The 18762-nt window shown below is 36.1% G+C and overlaps 1 protein-coding gene across 3 annotated transcripts in view; it reads left to right on the plus strand.

The window, feature by feature from the left end:
• The window catches only part of PDE3A (phosphodiesterase 3A), a 316338-nt gene that overhangs the window by 116020 nt on the left and 181556 nt on the right, over positions 1-18762 (plus strand). The window lies entirely within an intron of this gene.

The raw sequence follows: 18762 nt of genomic DNA on the forward strand, positions 1-18762 counted from the left end.
TCATCATATTGGGTAAGGGAAAATGTGATTTTTGGCGTATCTGTGATTTCTGAAGGAAAGGGGTTTCTCTGTAGAACACAATGTGCTTATTCTTTTTCACTTTAACACTGGTATCTATTAATGGCTAATGAGCTCCATTAGGTTTAATCAACATTTCAGCAATTTTTGACTTGAATTTTGTTTAAACTTTCTGCTTTGTCTTTTACCTTTTGTTCTTTATTACATTAGCTCATTTAATTTTTATACATAGGATAAAACATACACTTTGAAATGGCCTCAGAATTTGAAAGTATGGCTGTAAAGGGTGAAATCACTGATGTTAAGGGAACATGACTAATAATGGTCATTGATGTACGGATGACTAGAAAGGCCAGTTGTAATTCGTGTTTAAAAAATTACTATATCGTCTTCAAAGATTTATATATTTGTTTTTGTTCCTTTTCTTGGTGTGGTTTGTGTGTTGATGGGTGGTGAATTTGGAGGAAAGAAATGAGTCTTGAGAAAATACCTTGGTCATTCATTCTTAATATGTTTAGAGAATAGCAAACTTTCAGCATATTTTATTGAGATCAAAAGTAGCATGTGAAATTAGACAATGAAATGTCAATTTTTGTATTAGTTTCCTGGGGCTGGTGTTACAAAGTACCAAAAACTGTGCTGCTTAAACAATAGGAATGCATTGTCCCACAGTTCTGGAGGCTGCAAGTCGAAGATCAAGGTGTCAGCAAGTTGGTTCTTTCTGAGGGCTGCGAGGGAAAATCTATTCTGTGCCTCTCTCCTAGCTTTTGGGGACTCAAGCATTCCTTGGCTTGTAATGGCATTCTTCCCATGCCTCTTTTTATATGTCTGTCTCTGAATCCAAATTTCTTTTTTATAAAGACACAGACATATTGGATTGGAACCTAGCCTAATGACTCCAACTTGATCATCAGCAATGACCCTATTTTCAAATAAGGTCATGTTTATTCGCACTGAGGATTAGAACTGCAAATATGTTTTTTTTGGGGGGGGACACAATTCAACCCATAAGAATTCTGAAACTTTGTTTTGTCCTTTTTTGATTAGCATTAATACGTTTTCAGAGTACTTTTTATTTATATTCTCAGGGCTTAGAATAAGACAAAATAAGATTATTCATTCGAGTATACTGGGTTATTTAGTAAGAAGATGGACTGAGATTTCATAATGAACTCTGTGCTGATATTGACATGAAAACTAGCACATTTTAAGGATTCACCTATCTACATTTACATGAAATCAATGTTCTTATAACCTTCTGACATTTACTTACCTTTTTGTATTTATATACTTAATTTTGCTTTTAAGTATTATTACTATCTTTAATGCATTTGTGCTCTTTTCTAATATGGCAGGATATGGAGTACAAAGATTTGTGTTTTTCTGGATTAGCAAAAAATAAAACAAAACTGTAAATCCAATCATTTAGATGAGTTCTTTGGAACAACTGAGGAGTCTGTGGCCTGACCAACAAGACTAAGGACCTTACTTCACTACTGTTTGGATGCCACGGCTTGAAGTTTTGTTAATATTTTAGTGTTTCTCCTAATAAAATCCAAGGGATAGTTGTTCTTTTAGAGCACATTTATAAATTCTTATTTTAGCCTATTGCTGATAGACCTTTAAAAATATATTGCCTTGACATTTATATTGATAGAGCATATATTCGTCTGTTTTCACACTGCTGTAAAGAACTGCCTGAGACTGGGTAATTTTATAAAGGAAAGAGCTGTAATTGGCTCACAGTTCTGCATGGCTGGGGAGGCCTCGGGAAACTTAACAATCATGGTGGAAGGTGAAGGGGAAGTAATGCACCTTCTTCGCAAGGTGGCAGGAAGGAGAATGAACACAGGAGGAACTGCCTAACACTTTAAAACCATCAGATCTCTTGAGAACTCACTATCATGAGAACAGCATGGGGAAGCCATCCCCATGATTCAATTACATCCACTTGGTGTCTCCCTTGACACATCGGAATCATGGGGATTACAATTCAAGATGAGATTTTGAGTGGGGACACAGCCAAACCATATCAGAGGGATACATTCATTAAGATTAACAATTCTTACTTCCCAGTGTATATGTTCCTCATGTTTTTAAAAAGGAAAATATGATAGATGTGGTGATTTAGAAACTGGCTGCTTCTATGTGGTTCACCTAATCCAAGATTTTTGCTTATTTGTTTGTTTTTTTGAGACAGAGTCTTGCTCTGTCACCTGTGCTGGAGTGCAGTGGTGCAATCTCAATCCACTGCAATCCCCGCCTCCCAGGTTCAAGCAATTCTCATGCCTCAGCCTCCCAGGTAGCTGGGATTACAGGCATGTGCCACCACATCTGGCTAGTTTTTGTATTTTTAGTAGAGATGGGGTTTCACCCTGTTGGCCAGGCTGGTCTCCAGCTTCTGGCCTCAAGTGACCTGCCTGCCTTGGCCTCCCAAAGTGTTGGGATTACAGTCATGAGTCACCACGCTTGGCTTAATCACAGATATTAAAATCACATGTTTGTTTGAGAGCTAGAGATACGTGTAGAGACTTTCAAAGCATTACTTGAATTTTTTTCATAGTTTTTTAAAACTTTGTTTCTAATTATTGAAATAATCAATGCTTACTGAATAAATTTTAAAAAATAAAGAGAAGTATGTGAAGAAAAGTACTTAAAATCCAAGCATAATATAATATTAAATTTGACTGGTATAGTGTCTGTGAGTGTGTGTTCACATGCCTATGTGTAGAACTAAAGAATAATTTAAACAAATTATGACTTATACAAATATGAATGAATGTATGCCCCAAATTCCATTTAACTGATTGATTAATGAGGGAACCAGTAAGATGTTACAACTGATTCAAATGAGAAGTTAAAGTATCACATACATTTAAAGTCAGAAAAGAAGTGCTAAATGAATTTACAAAAAGGTGCATAAGGCTGGGCATGGTGGCTCATGCCTGTAATCCCAGCAATTTGGGAGGCTGAGATAGGCAGATCACTTGAGGTCAAGAGTTTGAGACCAGCCTGGTCAACATGGTGAAACCCTGTCTCTACTGAAAAAAAAAAAAAAAAAAATTAATTCCAGCTACTTGGGAGGCTGAGGTGGAGGAATTGCTTGAACCCAGGAGGCAGAAGTTGTAGCGAGCCAAGATTGCGCCACTGCACTCCAGCCTGGGCAACAGAGAGAGACTCAGGCTTAAGAAAAAAAAAAAAAAAAAAAGTGGTCAGTTTCTACAAGGCAATATTCAATTGCATTCCAATGGATACAACATCCATTTCTATTTCTGTTATTTTTCTGTTAGTAAATGAGATTGCTGTCAGTTTCTATTATTTTCAGAGTTGTAAAATGGCTCAAAGCCAATAAAAGCCAGAGAAATGCATGAGCTAGTCAGGGAAGCTACTAATTTGTCATGTTTTTTCTTTTTGCCCATTTTGAAGTTTTTCACACAGTTTTTAATACAGCTCATATTGATATATATTCTCATCAGTTGGAATTATGTTTTTATGTTTCTTCACATAGAGCAAATATAATTAAAAATAAAAGCATAATGCATATTCCTTCCTATTGACATTGATACTATCCATAGCGTTACCCAGGAGCATTATGAAATCCACAACACTTAAAACCAAATAAAACAAAAATACCCTTTCCTTGAGCTCTTTACTCTTGAGGGGCAAGAGGGGCACTATATTATCCTTTTTACCTTCTTCCTCCCAGTCAACCTCTCTCTTTTTCATGTACTCTACCAACATCCCCACCCAATCTCCCCTTATGCCTCCAAAATTAGTCCTATCCTGATTGTGGAGTTTGGGGTTTTCTTTGATTCAATGGATGATACCAGTCACACCATTTGAAAAAAGCATATGACAGTGTTGTTCAGTGTTGGTGAACAGGAATTCTTGATATTTATTTTTAAGGATTCGATTTAATTGCTAATTACAGATCTTTGTTAAGTTAAGCTGACCTTCACTCACATTTAAAAAATTTAACTTTGTTTTGGTTTTCATGAGACAAATATCTCTCTTTAAGTGAACAAGCTTTTAAAAGAATTAGCTTCTTCAGTATGGAAAGCAAGATGCAGTTTGCAGCTGGTGCAATGGCTTACACCAGTATGTAATCCCAGCACTATGGGAGGCCGAGGGGGAAGAATCCCTTGAACTCAGGAGTTCAAGCCCAGGCTGAGCGACACAGTGAGACATCTTTACAACAACAACAACAAAAACAAAATAACAATAACAACAAATAATTACCTCAGCCTCTCGAGTATACTGTAGGTACAAAGCCGCCACGTGTACCTGTAGTCCCAGCTACTCGAGAGGCTGAATAGAGGGATTGCTTGAGCCTGGGAGGTTGAGGCTGCCGTGAGCTGTAATTGCACCACTATACTGCAGTCTGGGCAAGAGTGAGTCCCTGTCTCCAAAAAAAAAAAAAAAAAAAAAAAAGAGAAAAAGAAGCAATTCCCCTAATGATTCTGGATCATTATGCCAGAAGTATCCAGGTTCAAAGCGATATTTTATATTTTAGTAAGTATTTTTCACTAATAATTCTTCAGCAATCAACGAATAATTCTTCTGGAATAGATCAATTGTTTGAGAATCATAAAAGAGATTTCCAAATACCGTACTCCAAAATCAGTAACACACTCTGAATCTGAATAGGGCTATGTAAATGTCTTCAGTTTACAGTTAAGTATAGATTTTTACTTGCAGTTATTTTCTCTTAGTCATTTCTTTCCTTCATTAAGGACTTCGTATTTTATTTTCATTTGCGTGCATGGACAAGAGAATGGATGCATTCATTTTGTTGTTTCTAGAGATGAATACAGAAAATGCCTAGTGAAGACTGAGTCTGACTGTGATTTACAAAGTTGGAGCGTTATAGCCAGTAAGCCTGTCAGGCAGCCCCTGACAGCAGAAGCAAGCCTTGAGGTGGGCATGAGAAATGACAGCCTTCCTTATGCCAGAGTCTTATTACCATTTTGATTTAAAAAACATTGTTTTGGGTCTCAGTAAACTATTGTAGCCATGAAAATGAGATAAAATAACTATTTGCTTTGTCCTATGTATATTCTATATATGAAAGGAAGAAAAATCAGTACATGGCTATCAGTCTCTACAGAAGAAGGGAAATAATTTGTGCTTAGATATATTAATGCCTAACTGATGTTTTACATATGTGATCATAAGATATATCATTTACTTAAAATTTATAGTTAATCCCCTTTTTTTGCCTCACCTACAGACGAAATGGCTTTATTCCAGCAAAATTAAGTCAGAAAATAATGTTCACTGATTTAGATGTTGATGACAGATGGGTCTTAGGTCAGGATAACAGCTATGGCTGGGAGACATTGATTGTTAACATTTATGCTCCAATAATGAATGACCTGAATTTTTCCCACATGTTTGCTCAGGAAACACAGGGCTGTGGAGGTCTTGACGTCATAGAGGCAGAAGGATTTGGGGCCAGAGTATATTCACTGCTGGCAGTCATTCATTAGTAAATCCTTGGTAAGAGAGTTGGATTTGAGTGACATCTGGAGGCTTTCTATACCTAGAGATGGGGGAATTCTGGGTTTGTATTTTTTTCTGGTAAGCTAGATTCATCTTTTAGGAAATACCACATATATAATTGATGGGTTTAACATTTCACATTGAGAGGAGGTGAAAGATTGAAAGAATTGAAGAAGAAAGATTGAGTTTGTATGATTTTTTCCCCTGAATGAATTTGGTTAATTTAGTGTTAGGTGCTAATATAAAACATTGCTTGAGCCATGTAGTGTCAGGAATACATATCTGTTATTAGTTCTTGGTTGCCATATAAAAATGGAGATTGAAATTTCCTTTACCTAGCAGGAAAATTACAACAGTGATCCTTGAATATTTGGAAAGGACACATACATTCCAAAGTGTCTAGTGATGAGGCAAAATGGTTCATATTGAATTCCTTTTTCTTGCTCAAGGCCATTTCTGGAGGAAACTTGTAATATTGGAGAAGTTACATGAGCATGTTGTATTTGCTGCATGGAAAGGAGAATATAAGGCTTCTCAGCACAGTGGCTAAGCAGAGCAAGAGTTGAGGTTAGGTTAGCAATCATGAGGCTGAGGTGCAACTTAGACTCCAGTCCCCTATAAAATATACCTTATAGAGTTTAGAGATTTGATGAAATTCGAAGCAAATTTACTATACTGAACATCAGCAATGTCCCAAAGAAGACCATAAAATTCTGTGGTGGTTAAAATCTGTTGTTTAAACATTAAAAGTATAATACTAAACATTTCTTTCTGTTGGTTCTCGTCCCATTAGAAGAGCTAGATCCTAATAGCTCTTTGGTACCTTATCAAAACAGGAGAAACAATAATTTAATGATCCTTTAATCCAGGGGTGGTGGCTCATACCTGTGATTTCAGTTATTTGGGAGGCCTAGGATCACTTGAGGCTGGGGAGTTTGAGACCGGTCTGGGCAACATAGTGAGACCCCGTCTGTACCAAATAAAAATTAGCCAGATATGACGGTATGTGCCTGTAGTCCTAGCTACTCAGGAGACTGAGGCAGGAGGATTACTTGAGCCCAGGAGTTTGAGGCCCACTGTAATCTAGCCTGGGAAACAGAGTGAGCCTGACTCAAAAAAATCCTTTAATACTTTTCTATTCAAGAATTTTTCTTTTCAGTCCAAGAAGATCAATATGTTACCGACAAAGCAATTTCCCATCAAAATGGCATCTTTGCCGATTCAGTGCCACAAAACCAATACCAAAACCGAACATCTAGCAGTGCAGGCTTTATTTGATGACATGGGATTGAGAAGCTCAAGAGAGCTGGGAAGTCACAGAAACAGGCATCTCTAATGAAAGGGTTGGGCATTAAAAATAGGGGGAGGAACATTCGTGTTTTTTTCTGGGAACGGGCAGAGAACTCCTCAAAACCAGAGTGCTGCCTTCCCTCCCCCACCTTTTGTTTCAATGGGTTGTTGTCATGGTGATTGTAAACTGTCATGGTGCTGTGAGGTGTATCATTTAGCATGAAAATTAGATTATAATGAAGTTAGAGTTTCTTCAGAGGTCAAGAAAGCTGCCATCTTGGATCCCGCTAGTCTTGGCCAGTTTGGTCACTAGGGGGACTTTTGACCTCAGGTGTCCCATTTTTAAAGATAAACAGAGTTAAGGCAGGATGGAAATTCACCTATGTCATGTAGGCATCATACTGGGTAACAAACCTGCAACACATTGTCTAGACCTCTGTGTTAGAGAATGATTATTCATACTTTATGGAAAGACCTTGTAGTTAAGATTGTCAAGTAATATTTAACTACAAAGTGGATTGTCTGCCTTAGCTAGGTTACTCTACCGGTATAATCAAATCTCTTTACAGCAGTAGTTAGTAGTAGTAAGTAGTGTCCAATGTTACTGCGTTTTTGTTTGAGAAATAATAAAATTCAAATATTGTAGAACTATAAAATATACAGATTTAAATTCCCTGTTGTAATCTTACTTCCCAGATAAAATTGCTGACGATAATTTAGTACAGTCTCTCTGTCTTTTTTTTTTTTTTTTTTTTTTTTTTTTTTGAGGCAGAGTCTCGCCGTGTTGCCCAGGCTGGAGTGTAGTGGTGCGATCTCAGCTCACTGCAACCTCCATCTCCCACGTTGAAGCTATTCTTGTGCCTCAGCCTCCTGAGTAGCTGGGATTACACGTGTGCATCACCACGTCCAGCCAATTCTTGTGTTTTTAGTAGAGATGGGGTTTCACCACGTTGTCCAAGCTGGTCTCGAACTCCTTACCTCAAGTGATCCTCCTCCCACCTCGGCCTCACAAAGTGCTGGGATGACAAGTGTGAGCCACTGCAGCAGTCCTAGTAGTCTTTCAATACTAAAATGACACATAGACCAGCATAGTGGGGAGGCAGGAAGTATTGCAGGGTGAGTAGAAGCACAGCACAGCCTCTGGAGCCACAGTGTCTGGGTTCGAATCCTGTCTGCCATTGTATGAGTCACAGTCTGGGCAGGAAATAGATGACTCAGGGGTCATTGAAGACTTTGAGGAAGTACTTAGTTATAGAAGTATTAAGAAAAGCAACACGGAATGATGAGGCAACCTGGGTGCCCAAAAAGTGAAAGTGGTTATCACAAGGACCAAAGGCACGAGGAGAGGGAGGTGTAACTGAGACCCAGTGAGAGCAATACCTGTGGGAAAGGGGCTACTGAACAGGAGCTGTGGCTATGGGTAGAGAAATGCAGCCACTATTGGATTACCCTGCTGCACTGAGCAGGTGGGGGCAGGGCAGCGAGGGGTGATTATAAATACTCACCTCAACCTCCCTTCTTTTATTCCACACTGACTGATGGTTACTGTCATGGGCTGAATCCTAACAAGATCCATGGACTCCAGAATCCAGGTGTTGTAATTTGTAAAATCAGCCTCTTTAGGGCAGAGGAAAAGGGAGGAGATGAGTAAGGGTGGGGTGGTGTTGGCGGGAATAAAGACTTACAAGCAAAAAGCAAAAACACTTACTGGCTGTGTTTGCTAGTAAGGCACTTTGTTTCCTAGTAACTCTGTGCTTTATTTTCCTTATTGATTTAAAGAGGAGAATAATAGAACCAATAATATAGGGTTATTATGAGAGTTAAATAAGTTAATATGTATGAAATGTGTAGGTGAGTACCACCTGTATAGAAATTAGTCAGCAAATATTGTTAATAATATCATTAACACTTTATAGATTAATTCATTTATGAATTATGAATTATGAATTAATTTTACATGCACCTTTTAGCTGTTTCTGATTTTTACTTAGCAGTGTATCTTGATCACCTCCTTCTCTGTCTGTATATGTACATATACATATATGGACAGTCAGCCCTCTGTATCTGTGTGTTCTGCCTTTGTGGATTCAACCAATTGTGAATAGAAAATATTAGAAAAAATAACAGTACAACAATAAAATAATATAAATAAAAATAGAACTTACATAGCATTTACGTTATATTATGTATTTTAAGTACTCCAGAGATGATTTAAAGCATATGAAAGGATGTGTATAGGTTATGTGCACATACTATGCTATTTATCTATGAGCAAATTCCCCTGAGATACCAAGGGATGACTATATGTACATATACAGACACACAAACACACACAGATGTGCCTCACTTCTCTCTCTCTCCACACATTCACACTCACACCCATTCACAAACTACTTTTCTTTTTCTTTTTTCTTTTTTTTTTGAGGTGGAGTTTTGCTCTTGTTGCCTAGGCTGCAGTACAATGGCGCAACCTAAGCTCACCGCAGCCTCCGACTCCCAGGTTCAAGCAATTCTACTGCCTCAGCCTACCAAGTAGCTGGGACTACAGGCATGCGCCACCAAGCCCAGCTAATTTTGTATTTTTAGTAGAGACAGGGTTTCTCCATGTTGGTCAGGCTGGTCTCGAACTCCTGACCTCAGGTGATCCGCCTGCCTCGACCTCCCAAAGTTCTGGGATTACAGGCGTGAGCCAGCGTGCCTGGCCGCAAAGTACTTTTCAATGGCTTCAGAGTATTCCAATGTATGGATATACCAGAATACACTTAAACCTTTCTGTTTACAAGGGGATTCAGACTATTTTCAGTATTTTACCATTATGCACAATGCTGTAGTAACATTTGAACTTCTAACCTCTAATTTTGGATTCAAGTGAAGCAAGTGAGTTTTGTGTATTTTGAGTCATCTAGATTAAGTTGTCTTCAGGCCGCTCTCTGATGAGAAGGAATGTAAATGAGTGACATTAGTACAAATATTCAAGTGGCTGAAGCCTTTTATTTTTCTTGGTCCTAACCCAATTCAATTTTATAGAGAAAAAGTTTATAGAGTTTTTACATGACCTTTAACTTTATTGAAGAACAGCTTTTAAAATATTTTCTTGATACCACCATATGCCCTGCACTTAGGTTTCATATTGTTTATGAAAATATTGATAGCTGTGTAATCAAATTCAGGGCCAAATATTTTCAGTGTTTGATTTTATTGTAATGTGGTCAGAGAAACATAATTATAGGTGAGTGACTTGAAACTCACGCTGTGTGTAGGTACATTTCTTAACGGAATAATGTATCTCGTGAGTGTTATGTATGTGTGTGTCTCTGTGTGTGTTTGTGTGTCTCTGTGTGTGTTTGTGTGTGTGTGTGTATAGTTTTGTCCTCAAACTTATTTCTCCTTACATGATAAATTATGGCTTCCCTTTCCTATGGAATAAATGTTACCAGTTCAAGTTGACCAAGTGTGAAAAAAAGTGACATTTATTTCCTGCTTTCCTACTTCTGGGCAGAATTGGAGTGGAAAGTAATACATGTCATTCCGCACTGAAATATTTAGGACTATTTTGCCCTGTAGTAGAGAATTTAGGCTTAATAAAAAGGTTTCCATCCAGTGTTTGCTAAAGGTAATTGAAGAGAATTGGAGAAAATAATATTTTAAACAATTCCGCAAAAAAAAAATACATAAATAGAAGCCCTATGTTTTGATGGCATTGATGGCAGTCTGTTCTAAATTCAGTACAACTGTGTTTCATCAGATAAGTTACTTAGCACAAATGTGATTCATGTAAAGAAACCGATTCTGAATCATTACTTATTTATTTAAACATAGTGTCTGTCTAAAATCATTCAATTTGAGAATTCTTCCATATGGACAGTGGACAAGAGAATGTTCCATGAATTTTTATATACTCTCCTTTGCCCTAAGTCTGCCTGTTTGAAATGTGTTCAATCAATGCCTGCTTGGAGTTCTGCTATCCTCTTCTTTCCTCTCCTGTTTTCTTGACCATTCTTCTTGTGGTCACCAATACAAGTTCTGTTCATCTAGTTGTCTGGGCTCTGGCTTGAACCTTTATTGCTGGCACTTAGCATAACAGCTAAATACTTAAAATGCTTTCATTATACCAGATTTTGGATTTCTTTAATTTGTGACCACAAGCTCAGTGTTTTGAAAGGTAGAATCATACAAAGAAACAACTATAATCTAATTAACCTAAGATAAGTAGTTAATGTTTTATGTGTCTTCATCATTTTATATATTTTACATAGAACAATATACTTAATTTTGAATATTCCTTTTAAACTTGTCTGTTTCACAGGCATTTTTTTCTGTATTAAGTTTTCAAAAACATTTTTAATGGTCATGTGCCAATTTTTTTCTATGGCTATTACATAACATTCTCTCTTGTTAGACATTTTTGTTGTTTTCGACTTTTCCCTACTACAATTAATAATGACATGAAAAGTTTTGTATAAAACACTTCAAGTTGCAGAACATCTCTTTACAGAATATTCCTAGAAGTGGAATTATTAGGCCAAATGGTAGGAATACTTTTAAGCTTTCTGTATATGTTGCCAGATTGCTTTTTAAGAAGGTTGTACCAATTTACACTCCCACTAGCAATGTAGGAGAGTGCCTGGTAACTTGGTAATTGGATTTCTTTGATAAGAAACTAAATGGACAACATTTAACTGTTCATCAAAAAGAGAGAGGAATTTGTTGAATTTCTGTTATTGCACTAAAGGAATTCTACATGTTAAAATAAATCATTTAATTTTTATTCTCATTGTCATCAGACTATAATAATACTGAATTTGATTCACATTTCCCCCTCTTTCGTACTCTTAATGTCAGTACAAATAAGCAAAGGTTACAGAATACTGTGAGAAATGGTGAGAAATGGGAGCTGATTCTGTGCTACTTACTCAAGAAATCATGTGCTGTTCTGGGCACACTATCTGTCTAATCAGTAAGGAGGAAAGAGATAGATGAGTGCCTGATACCAATTAAGTATTCCATATGTTTGATGTGTGGATGCATAAATGAAGTGATGAAGTGATAAGCTCAAAAACCTGCTATTATTGAAAGGCCAGAGCCATCCTTTGCCATTGTGGTATAAGTGGACAAGCCCCCTTACACAGATGAAAACATGGTTGGCTAGTTACCATTATGCTCCTTAGAACTTGTTCAAGAGGACTTCAGGTCACTGTAGTAGAACCACCTCCACAAACAAACCAACACAATTCTCAGAGATCTGACGTGACAACTCTGATTCCTGATGTTCTCATGGACCTGGGTACTCCACATCCCACCCCCCACCGCCACCCCGCAACACCCCGAATTCTCTCTCTGCTACCTCATGGGCCAAATTCTTTTGGGATCCATACTAAGAATTTATTTTGGCTCTTATCAATGAGCTGTCCACGTTCCGTTGTTGGAATTCATCCAAAATTAAGTGCCTGACTTCAGGGTTTAAGAAGTATACTTTTTTAGATTTTGCTTTGCTTTGTTATGTTGGATAGAAAAGGTATTGGTACTGAACTTTAGCTTCTATCTTTCACGAATATGGGCTTTGTGCTCAAAGAGAAAAGTCTTCAACCATGGCTGCAGGATTTTTTAAAATATAGGACAAATAAATATATACTATATGAAAGTGACAGAGAAAGTTGAACAGATTCCAGAAGAGTGTAATTTATCTTACTAATGATGCTCTTAGCAGGGAGATGAACTGAGGAAACATAAGAGAAGTTCCATGAGGACGCCTTGTACTTGAATTCCACTTGCTGTAGTATCTCAAAGTTTCAGCGCTGTCTTGGGTGTTTATGTTACGTGTTGAAGTGGGCGCTTATTCTATAATGGAAGCTATATTATTAGATCCTTCTTCTCAAAAAGCCAGTCAAATCGCTTTAATGAAAACTGTAAGTAGTTGTGCTCTAAAGAGGATGCAATTATTTAGGAAACATTCTCATAAGATTTAAACCAAAAGCAACTTAATGTGATTCTGATACAACTGATTAAGTACTTTATAGTTGTCAATCCCAGAAACATAACTTATCTCAATTGAAAAATGTATATAACAGATAGTAATTTTTATAATTTATTACAATTGTTATATGAAGTCATATTTAAATTATAATAAATTATATATAAACTGATTATTTGAAATGTAGTGAGTTCTTCATAATCTCTTAACTGAATGAAGGGCTGTATTCTAAGAGTCTCCTCTATTTTAATGTTAACAAGATAAAGTCTTGGGCAGGTGTTTCTGCTATAACGTGATTTTAAAGTTTTTAAAAAACATAGGTTCTACAAATTGTGCCCTAAAAAAAAATAGGATATGAGAAAACATAATAATTCTAACCAAAATAATAGGGGCATTAGAAAGATATGTTAGTACACATAAATAAATAAATAACTGATATAGTCAATATAAACCTAATCATAGAAAAAGAAAAGAGGAAGGTGGATTATTCAAAAGAGATGGAAAGAAGAGTTCAGAGGGTGGCAAATGCAAAATGCATCAAAATCAGGAAAACAAACATTGGGTATTTCCAATTAGAGACTCATTGATCAAATAGAACAAAGAAGAATACTGTGCAGGTAAGGTTTATGGATTACTCTATATATTACTCTTTGCCCTGTTCTGTTCAATTGTGTGAGTATACTTTATGTTCTGCTGCTGTGATGACTTTGTGATTAAACATTAACCAGCTCTCAGGGAGTGGGGAGGAAATCATGTAAGTCAATATATCTTTTGCTATCCCACTGTTTACCAATTGCGTATGAGCTAATTAACTATGCAGAAACGTGTTATAGCAGAAAAGATTTAGTAGTGTTATACGGTAGGCTAAAAGGAGTACTGGTTAGAAAAATTATCAAACTATATCCTATCATTTTTCCATTTATCCATATCAAGCATTTTCCACTATAATCTCTGTTATGTAAACTGGTAACTATACCTATGTTGTTAAAGGAAAATTTACCCTAATGTTAAATAATATAAAATCCCAAGTCTCATAGATTGGTGGGCATTGTGGAGCTTGCAGATTAAAATATACCGCCCACCCCCCCCCAACTGAAGGAAATGTAGGAACTCTGTATAGTCAGCCTTCTGTATCCCTGGATTCTACATCCATGGATTCAACCAACCTCAGATGGAAAATATATTCAAGAAAAAAAGTGAGTGAGTGTGTCTGAACTGAACATGTGCAGACTTTAAATCATTATTCCCTAGACAGCAGACTATACCAACTATTTACATAGCATTTACATTGAATTAGGTATTATAAGTTATCTAGAGATGATTTAAAGTGAACGGGAGAATGTGCATAGGTTATATGCAAATACTATACCATTTTATATCAGGGACTTGAGCATCCCTGGATTTTGGTGTCTACAGGGTCCTGGAACCAATCTGCCATGGATATCAAGAGATGACTGTATTCTGTAACTCTTTTCTGTATCTCAGATTATTTCAACATAAGTTTTTTAAAAAGGCATTTACTTCTTCAAGCTTTGTCTTACAGGTAGAACCTATCTCTTACTGGTAGAACCTATAAAATTGAACATTTTTTTCACAGATAAAGAGTATAATGATGGAAATGTTTCTTTTCCTGTTTTTCTTTTTCTCTTTCCTTGCTTTCTTTCCTTCCTTCTTCCTCTGCCCCTCTGCCTCAGTATGGATGCAAAAAGGAACAGCAGTAAAGGCAAGAATGTAAAGTCATTGATGCCTCAAATTGTCATGAAAGAGAAGGACCAATGATCATCTGTATGTTATACTTTTTGGTAGAAAATTGGCATATGCATGTGTTTTTGCACTTTTGGGGCCATGGAAAGTAAGGATTAAAAAATTATATCCTGTGGAGTCTGAGATGGGTCCTGTTGTGTGCTCTGACGTCAGCAACCCTGTGACCTTGGACAATTTACTTAGTCTAACGGTTCTACAGTTTCACATTTATATGGTAGATTGAAGACCATACTCCTGTAGAATTGTTGGGAAGATTATAAGAGGAAATACTTGTAAAATGCTTAACGTTGTGCCTAAGGTGCAATAGTGTCTCATTGGCTACTGTGGACTTGTTTGAAATTATTAATCTTTAGTCATCTTTGTATATCATTTCCATGGACCCTTACAAAATGGTTAGAGATATGCAGTGAATAGAGAGACTTTCATAAGGATGCCGATTACAATTTGACTGTGGATTGTGCCTGAGGTTGTTCCTTGTATCTGTTTTAGAATTTATAATAACAAAAATGAAATTAACAAATTGATTTTTATGATATAACATATATTTAAGGGTCAACTGTTAGTATTCATATAATTAGACTAATGATGCAAAAACAAACATTTTAAACAAACCTTTCTTATTAACCTTGTTCAGGTTAATAAGATCCAGTAATAATGTGATCCAAGTAGTGTACATTTTTTCTTTCTCTCCACCCCCATTCTGTAAATATATTTACATATATTCAATTTTCTTGTTATTTTATTGAAGTACAATTTGTATGCACTAATACACAAGTCTTAAATGTACAGTTCAATTAGTTTAGCCAATGTATATAACCTGCATATATTTCCTCAGCTCATATTACTAGTTCCTTTATTATAATTAACAGCATGCAACACATTCTGAGTGGTAACGAAGGTCAAATATATGTGGGGCATTTTAGCTATACGCTTGTTAATCCTCACAACCCCACCTGTTTCCTACTATTATTCTAATTTTACTGATAAGAGCTGAGTTTAACAAGAATAAATGACTTGCTGAGGGCACCAGCAAAGCCTACCTTAAAACACAAGCTTGGGCCCTTAACCAGCATACTACACTGTATCTCCTTCACTGCTGAAGAAGCAAGAGTCTCTGCCACCTGTCTAGGTTTCCAGAGTTTCTTTTCACTCTGATGAAATTCACAAAAATTCTCTTACTCAAACTTATTAGTTATTATGTATTATGAGAATATTTAAATCAAAATTGGATCCAAGTCAATGTATAGGGAGACATTTAAGAGTTTTCCTGTAAGTCAAGGGTGTTCTTGAAAAGAGAACTCAGATACCATATTAGATATGATAAAGTAGAATACATCAAGAGCAAAATATTCTAATTCGAATTTAGTGCATTTTATCTTACTTGGAATATTATTGTCTATTATTTTTAACTGATGGCAATATATTTTGATGCTCAAATAGCATTTTGTATACATTGTTAAAAAGAAAAAGATGATTATCTTTATACTCTGAAGAGAATACTTACCTATATTACTGAAAAACAGTTCATAAATCTAAACTTAGTTCTCTAATCATTTTTTATTTAGACTTCAAATATTTTCTTCCATGTGATATCCTTTAAAATGTTTTCTTTTCTTTCTTCAGGATTTTTTTTCTATGTTTGTTATTTGGGTCATTCTTCAGCCAAGTTGCTAAGCAGAAATCTGTAAAGTAGTAGTTTAATCAAATATGTTCCTCAAGTTGTTTTAAAAATATGTATATTTGTATCTTCTCTAATTTTTTAAAAAATTGATCGATGTGTAAGAGGCTTTCATTCTTTCTTTCTTTCTTTTTTTTTTTTTTTTTTTGAGACAAGGTCTTGCTCTGTTGCCCAGGCTGGAGTACAGTGGCGCCATCTCAGCTCACTGCAGCCTCGACCTCCTGGGTTCAAGCAATCCTCCTGACTCAGTCCCTGAAGTAGCTGGAACTACAAGTGTGCGCTACTATGCCCAGCTAATTTTTGTATTTTTAGTAGAGATGGGGTGTCATCATGTTGCCCAGGCTGGCCCTGAACTCCTGAGCTCAAGCAATCTGCCCACCTCGGTCTCCCAAAGTGCTAGAATTATAGGCATGAGCCCCGGCAGCTGGCCAAGGCTTTTATTCTTTCACTGTAGAGAATTTATAAGTATTACAGCTAAACAAGAAAATAACGTACTAATGTGGATTCATGGTTCAGGCATACAAGGTTTTTCTCTTAATACTAGGTTCTCTCAATTCTGTGAACAAGGAGTTGTACTACTTTTCTCTTTGGGCTTATGAAACATCTAGAATAATTAAATCAGGAAAGGGAAAATATTTGTTAAGTCAAAGGAAGTATTTTCTTCATCTTTGTAAACATAAGTCTCTACAGCACCGTAATCCATATAACCTCAGCGTCAAGTCAGATTTTTTTTATTGCCTGAAAACTGCTAAGTGAACACATTATATGTGAAATTAAAGTAGTGGAAGTATACATGATTGAGCATTTAAACTGGTTATATGCAATATTACTACTCTAAATAGAAATAAAATTATTCTGACAACCTTGTTTGTGCCAAGATTTTGGTTATTTAAAAGGAGTAAAACTTTCTATTTACTTCAATAGACGTGATGTGAAATTATTCGTAGAGCGAGGTAGTTAAATTTTGTTTGCTTGTTTGCTTACCAAATCATACCAAAAGAGTTACTTTTTGTTCATTTAATGAGTACTTATAAAAAATGAAGCTATTTTTTAGTGATTGTAAATATTTAAGTGATCATTCCAGACTATTTTGCAAAATTCAAGTTAGTTTGATGCTGTAGTAATAAAATCAAAAAAGGATTCTAGATTTTGAGAACAATGATAATAGAAATGATTGCATCATGCTTTTGATGTATCAATTTAGCACATTAAGCTGTCATTATTCCAGTCTTATGCTAAATAACACCCCACTTCATGCAGTGCATCCTGATATGATATTAAATATATACAGACTCATTCTGATTTTTATAAACTGTATTTGTTAAGCTTTCCAATTTGTATGAATGAACTTTGAAGCACTGGGGAATATGGATAATTGTTCACTAATTTACAAATGATACTTCACGGAGTAATATTAATCCAAAAGATAATAATCACATATATTTTGTGAGGCTATAGAGGAGGCTAATACCTTAGATGTATTTTGTATGAATTACTGTATCAGGTACTTCCTATTAAATCACGTGACTGACTCCATTCCCAGATGGTAGATTTTCAGTTTATAGATTAGCAGATCTAGGAAAGAGTAAGGTTCAGCTGAATGCTACTGATCACCTCCAACTTCTTTTTATTATCTAAAATGTATCACTTAAGGTATGAGTCTCACAATCATACAGAAAAGTATATTTAGTCAAAAGGATGGCTAGTATGGTTAGACTTTAAAGGAACCATTGGAATGAATCCCCACTACCTAGAAAACTCTTCTACTGGGATATATGCCTATGACTTAATCTGTCATCTTATTTGCTCATAATTCAAATGTTCCTTGCCAGAAATACCTTTCCTGAAGTAGTTCCCCCAAAAAATGTTTGTCTGTAGTCTGTCTGCCTTACTAGAGTGAGATCAGGTCAGGGACTTTCCCTACTTGGTTCACCTAGAGCAGGTCTAGCAAATAGAATGCATGTGTATTTGTCTATGGAATACATGACTGAAAAAGTGAGTGACTATAGAGGTAAAAAGAACTTTTAACATCATCCAATCTAACCTTTCCAGTTTATATCAAGGAAACTAAGACTATGTATAAAGTAAACTAATGGTTAACTGAATTCCTCAATATTCTGTACCATGGATTGAGGAAATAAATACGAGAATCACAGTTCAGTGCTTAGGGACACTTCGGGACATTCACTCCTGCCAATAGAAGATGGTTAAGAAGCGGTGTTTGGGAGCTGGACAGACATAACTTTGGCCAGAGTTTGAATCCTAGCTGTACCACTTACTAGCTGTGTCCCTTTGTGAAAGATATTTAATCTTTCCAAGTCATTTTCTTCAACTATAAATGGAGATGATGCATATCTCATTGGATTATTGTGAAGCCTAAATGAGATCGTGTATCACAGAGCCTGGCACAAGGAAAACTGTTATAGCTGTCATTGTCATTATCATGACCGTTTAGTCCTTATCATATAAATTATATAGGCATTTAATCCATGATTTTCTATAGTACCACTGTAGTATTTTTTCCCAAACTTAATGTATT

The sequence above is a fragment of the Pan paniscus genome, chromosome 10 (genome assembly GCF_029289425.2).
Source record: "Pan paniscus chromosome 10, NHGRI_mPanPan1-v2.0_pri, whole genome shotgun sequence".
In the NCBI taxonomy this organism is placed as follows: Eukaryota; Metazoa; Chordata; class Mammalia; order Primates; family Hominidae; genus Pan; species Pan paniscus.